Source organism: Mus caroli, chromosome 13, assembly GCF_900094665.2.
Source record: "Mus caroli chromosome 13, CAROLI_EIJ_v1.1, whole genome shotgun sequence".
NCBI classification, from domain to species: Eukaryota; Metazoa; Chordata; class Mammalia; order Rodentia; family Muridae; genus Mus; species Mus caroli.
In genome coordinates this window covers 67,438,383-67,444,102 of record NC_034582.1, presented here as the reverse complement: position 1 = coordinate 67,444,102, position 5,720 = coordinate 67,438,383, and the positions used below count along the sequence as shown (strand labels likewise).

General features: G+C 47.6%; 1 long non-coding RNA gene across 1 annotated transcript in view; it reads left to right on the top strand.

The window, feature by feature from the left end:
- Positions 1-4,480: 4,480 nt before the first annotated feature.
- The window catches only part of LOC110307587, a 7,167-nt gene continuing 5,927 nt past the window's right edge, over positions 4,481-5,720 (top strand). Inside the window, exon 1 of the long non-coding RNA XR_002379432.1 lies at positions 4,481-4,640. This is a non-coding gene — a long non-coding RNA (uncharacterized LOC110307587). The remainder of the gene's footprint in view (positions 4,641-5,720) is intronic.

Below are 5,720 nucleotides of genomic sequence, written 5' to 3'. Positions count from 1 at the left end.
CTTCTTCTTCTTCTTCTTCTTCTTCTTCTCCTTCTCCTTCTCCTTCTCCTTCTCCTTCTCCTTCTCCTCCTCCTCCTCCTCCTCCTCCTCCTCCTCTTCTTCTTCTTCTCCTTCTTCTTCTCCTTCTTCTCCTTCTTCTTCTTTTTCCAGAAGAGAAAATAGAGGGGGATCAAATCTTGGGGGAGAGTAGACATTAGGAGAAGCTAGGCAGAATGCAGAAAAGAGAAATCGTGATTTGGGATATATTGTATATAAGAGGGATTTATTTTAGATAAAAAAGTAATAAATTAAATTAAAGAAAAATAAGCAAAAATAAGCCAAGTTTTCAGCCATGTTTGGCCATATGTGATGCTACCCAAGGTCCTATGTACTTTAGTTATGGTTTACCAAGGGTTTGTTGCAGGAGTCAACTTACTGGAGTTACATGCCCTGAGCCTCCAGAAAGATATTTGAATGAGATTCCCACAAATGCTACACTTCATCCTGTGTCTTGGAGCTTTGCAGTGATGGCTTGGCTTCATGCACTTGTCCTAAGTTTGTTTACTTGTACAGGAACATGAAGTCCTTCCTGGAGTACTGGTCAGTAGTGACATAAACAAGGTCTAAGAAAGAGAGCACTTCAGCCATGGCCCGAGTCCCTCCCACCATCCCCAATGGGTGTAGCATATGGTACAGCAGCTGGGGACCAGCATGGAGCACTGGATAACGAGGCCCCTTTGAATCATTAAGTAGCCTCACAAAGGAGTCCTTCCACTACTCCATGCTGTATTTAAGCCTATGAGTCAATTAATACTTAAAAGGCAGAGTGGGCCTCAGCCCTGGGCATCAGAAGGCATAGCTGAATGAACAGTAAAGCCAGGGTGACCTCGCTGGGAAAGCAAGGCCTGGGAACCACCCACATCAAGTCAGAAAGCTTCTGCCACCCAAAGCCTCAGAGTGCTTCTCTTGACATAGACAAGGAACTCAAATACACACAATGCAGACCCAGGCTCTATAGATTTGGGTGGTAATGAAACAGCCCAAGTCATAGGATGCTCACGGTCCATCTCAAGGAGGCAGGATGCAAGAAGAAGAAATTGAGAAAATGTCCATCTTAAAATGCAACAGAAAGAGTACACAGATGATAGGTTAGTAAGAAGGAGGTACCCTGTGAAGACCAGGTTGTCCCTTCACCCTTGGCTCATGTTACAGGAAAGATGGTGCCGTTCAGGATGGTTCTTCTGGAGTGGACAGAAACATAGATAGTGTGACAGACTCTTCCTAGCCTTTCCTATGCTTACAGGATGCAAGGATCATGTGTGAGGTCCCAGCTTTGCTTTGTATAGACTGGATTTTGATAAGAATACATCTTGCACACCTGTAGCTCCCATCCAGCTCTGATGGTTGAGACCAAAGCCTTTTGCATCCACCACAGGCAGTTTTGTGTTACACCCTCTTTATTGCAAGGATCAATAGTTAAGTTTCAACAATATATCTGCCTGGCCTAGGTGAGGACCAGAGGTTTGGACTGTCCCTTTCTTCTTATCTCTCACACTTTTCTCAAAATCGTGGTCCCACAACCACAACCCACACCCCTATCCCAAGCGAACACACTCACATTCAAGGGCACATAGCCCTCACACACAATTGTTACACAGGCTCCCCCACACACAGGCACACCCCCCACACAAGCACACATACCAATCACGGGCTTAGTCACTAGTCACACAATCGAATGTGCATGCACACACACACACACACACACACACACACACCTGATCACACTCGGGAAAGGAATATTGAGGCCACAGAGGAGACTACTTCTCACTGGAGATGTTTTGCACTTTGGCTATTATTGATCATTTTGTTCAGTTTTGAGTTAAGCAAATCACCAGCAGGGCCCAGGAAGGTCAAGGCTCTGGGGTTTTGTTCACTTTACCAGTCTATCTCAGGAATGGTCACCTGGGAGTGGGCACTCACAGCAGTCATCTGAGGGGCTGTTCTTCCTACATGGTCATGTAAGGAACCCCAGTCTAGCCTAGCCTAGAACCCGGCTGCTTCATGGAACTAAAGACTACCTGTGTCAGAAGTACTGGGTCCCTCTCACCTTAGTTTCAGGACAACCTGGAATCCAGCTTTTCCAGTATTAAACTGTGCTAATAGTCACATTTATAATTCAAAATATCTGATAGAGCTGGCTGAGCTGGGTGGGCTACCAGTCCCCCACACATACACAGTGGCTGCTCAGTGGTCAGTTGGCAGCTAGTATGGTCCCCAGGATACTACCAATCACACGACTAGCTTGGCAGGCAACTGGGAGACTCAGCTGGCACATTTGACCTGAGTGCAAATGTGAATCTGGGGTGGTCAGTCCCTATATTATTGGATGTTCAAGCTGGGTGGTAGTGTGCACTTTTAATCCCAGCACTTGGAAGGCAGAGGCGGGTGGATCTCTGTGAGTTCCAGACCAGCCTGGTCTACAGAGCAAGTTCCAAGACAGCCAAGGATACATAGAGTTACCCTGTTTCAAAAAACAAAACCAAAAACAAACAGAAAACCAAGCCAAACCAAAAACCCAACAACAAAACAAAACAACAAAATAACCAAGCAAACAAACAAAGAAAGAAAAACCTCACTGGATTTTCAACATGGAGACTCTAAGGGGTAGAGTCTGGGGGGGACATTCTTTTGAGTTTCCCCACCTTTCCAAAGTCCAGCTAGACCCACATTCCTAGGGAGTGAGCTGGAGAATTGTTCCCACCTCACAGCTACAGCATGTGGCCAGTTCTTGTGGGGTCTTTCAGGGTGCCCACGAACTCTTTCAAAATAAGACAGGGTCCTAGTGATGGCACCCGCTGAGCTATGACAGATTCTGGTCACTGAGCTTCTGGAAGGCAGTCAGGGCTTTTGCTGTTCAGAACAGTTTGGCTGCTGATGCCAGGAACCTGGGTGAGAATTTTCAGAAACTAAAAAAGTGACTAAGAGTTCCCTCTCCATATTTTACAGGCTTGGTGCACACATAGATGTCCTGAGGCAGAAGGCTCACCTCGACATGCAGGAAGGGAACCTTAGACACCATACAAACCCCAACACAGTATTTACTGTGGTTCAGGATTTCCAAGCCACAGCCTTTAGTGCTGACGGTGGGAGAAGCCCAGGCATGGTGTGGTGTGTGGTGTGTGTATATGTGTCCCAAGCCACTGTGTGTGTGTGGGCCACGTGTGTGGTGAGGTGGGTCCTGTTTTGTGGTGCAGACTGCGGGGTGCTGGGAAGGTGGTGGTGTGTGGCCTATTTCCATCTTTGAAAGCTCAGAGGTTCATGAGGTGCTGACAGGCAGGTGTCTAGGTTTTCTGGCTCTTAACAATAATTAGGACAGGAGTATGCAGCTGCTTTCTGTAAACTCTGAGTTCCCTTTAGTAAGAAACTACTTCTATAAGCAGGAGGCTGCAGAGAGAACAGCCTTCGGTTTGTTTGTTTTACATTTTCACAACAATAGAGGGCAGGAGTCTCTAACTGATCAGGGAGGCTCTGGGAGCAGAGCCCTTTTAATTCAAGGATGTTTTTCTATCAGTCGGTCACAGGTTCACAATGGCTCCAAGGAGCAGTGTTTTCAGCAGGATGGCCAAGGTCATTTGCAGTATTGCATTTCTTAAGGGTTTGTAGATCTTAAGCAGCAAAGTGAGTTCAAACATCTTTCTCCCTCTCTCCGACTCTATTTTTGTTAACTCAGGGGTGGGGAAAGTGATACAGTTGCCGGGGTTGTTTTTTAATCTCTAAAATTTAAACAAAACAGACAACAGGCACGCAAGTACACAGACAGTAAATCCAAACCTAAATACGAGGTCTTAGAGACACCTGTCACATTTGAACGAGCCGACAATGTTAAGGCGTGAGTAGTGACTTCCACACTGATCCTGTGTCCTGTCTCAGGGATCTCCACACATGGCCAGACCAGGTCTGTCCCAATGCACAGAGGTGAATCTCAGGGCCTCCACTTACCAACCTGGGCTGGAGGGTAGAGGAGAACAGGCCTGTGTCAGAGAGTGGCCAAGCTTAAGTCGGTGCCCTACGTAGCAGTGCTTGCGCTGAAGATAAGGTCCTAGGCAAGAAGGAAGTCACACCCTGTTCTTCCCCTTGCTGCTTCCATCCCCTGACTGAGTGCTATTAGGATCAACAACTAGCAGGTAGCTGTGGGGTCCGTCAGGTCAGTGATTGCCAGTTGTGGGATCTGTGCTCCTCTATAGCTTCCTGGCTTCTTCTCCTTGGCCACAGGGTTGCCCACCTCAATGTGACAGCTGTAAAGACTCCCGACCCTGTTCCTTGTCCGCCTCCACACTCACTGAACACTGCTGCCCTAAGGTAACCTCCCTGCCTCCTGTCACACTCGGAACTGCGACTATGATTACACATTCTATAAGCTCAGGAATCAAAGTCTGTTCTCCGAATCTCCCTTTCTGCCCTTTCCCAGAAAATGAGGGCTTTCACCTGCTGACGCTGCCCCAGATTACCAGCTACTGTCGGTGAGAACCGGACATTTGTAACCTCTATTCAGCAGACTTCACATTGCACCTGTCTCTGAACGTGGACTCCTTGAAAGGCACCCACATCTCTCGGCCGCTGCGAACCTGGATTATTTCACAACACCTCGCCAGCTGTCGCAGGTACAAACTACCTGGATATTTAGATACCAGAGTATCTAATAGGCCACTATCAATCTTTTATAGAGAGAGAATACATAAATTATAAACAAATATGTCCTTTGGTCTGGTCGAACAGCACACCGATCAAAGAGACACAATGGCAATGCGTTTGCTTCCGCGGGCGCAGTATTCCCCAGCTCGCGGCTGCGCTGATGGACAGCCGGGGAGCTGTCGGCTTTTGTTCATTTGTCACAGTACACTTACCTCCTGTGGTTTTAAGTAATCAATATGGGAGCTGAAATCACCTACTGCTACGTCCGCTACCTCCTATTTTGTCCACTCATAAATTATGGATCGCTGCACAACATCAAGTCTACAATTTCGATTGCATTTGCTAATCATTGATCAATAATTCAGAAGCTGCGCCTCCTTCAAGGGCCTTACTCTCCTACAGCATCTGGCACTGGCTGACAGCGAGTGAGGGAGTCCCTTATCACAAAGAGCAGCCGAGAAAACAACTTGTTTAAAGTCGCTCCTGAGCCTTCCTCTTCGTGTTTCTGATGAGGGTGACTGTTTCTATTTGGTGCCTCCCTCTGGCTCCTGAGACTTAATAACTGTCTTGAAGACCCAGCAGTGGCCTGTGTGGTGGGTCTAGGAAGGCTATTTTTCTGTTTGGTTTTGTGTGTGTGTGTGTGTTTGGGGTGCACCAGGTCTCACAGGGCAGAGAACATGTGTCCACAGAGTATGACCCAACGTCCGTGGAGGCAAAGCTGAGTCGGTGTGTTGTGTGACTCTCAGACTCACAGGCAAAAGCTACAGATTCACAGAAGACTGCCCTTGAGCAAAGTCCTTGGAAGGACAATCTCCAGGGACTGGCTCCTTCAGGGTCCACAGTCAGCTTTCCTTCTGTTGGTTTTAAGGTCCAGCTTGTGGTACAGTCTGAGCAAAGTAAAAAATAACAATACATTCACAAAACACCCTGCCTCTGGATGGGAGAAATCCTTTTATCTCAGTCCCTTTGAGGACAAGGTGGAGCCCTGCCCATTTGCACAAGCAGCTGGCTGGACCTGGAGGCTTGCTACTGGTGCAGATGTGGGGAGG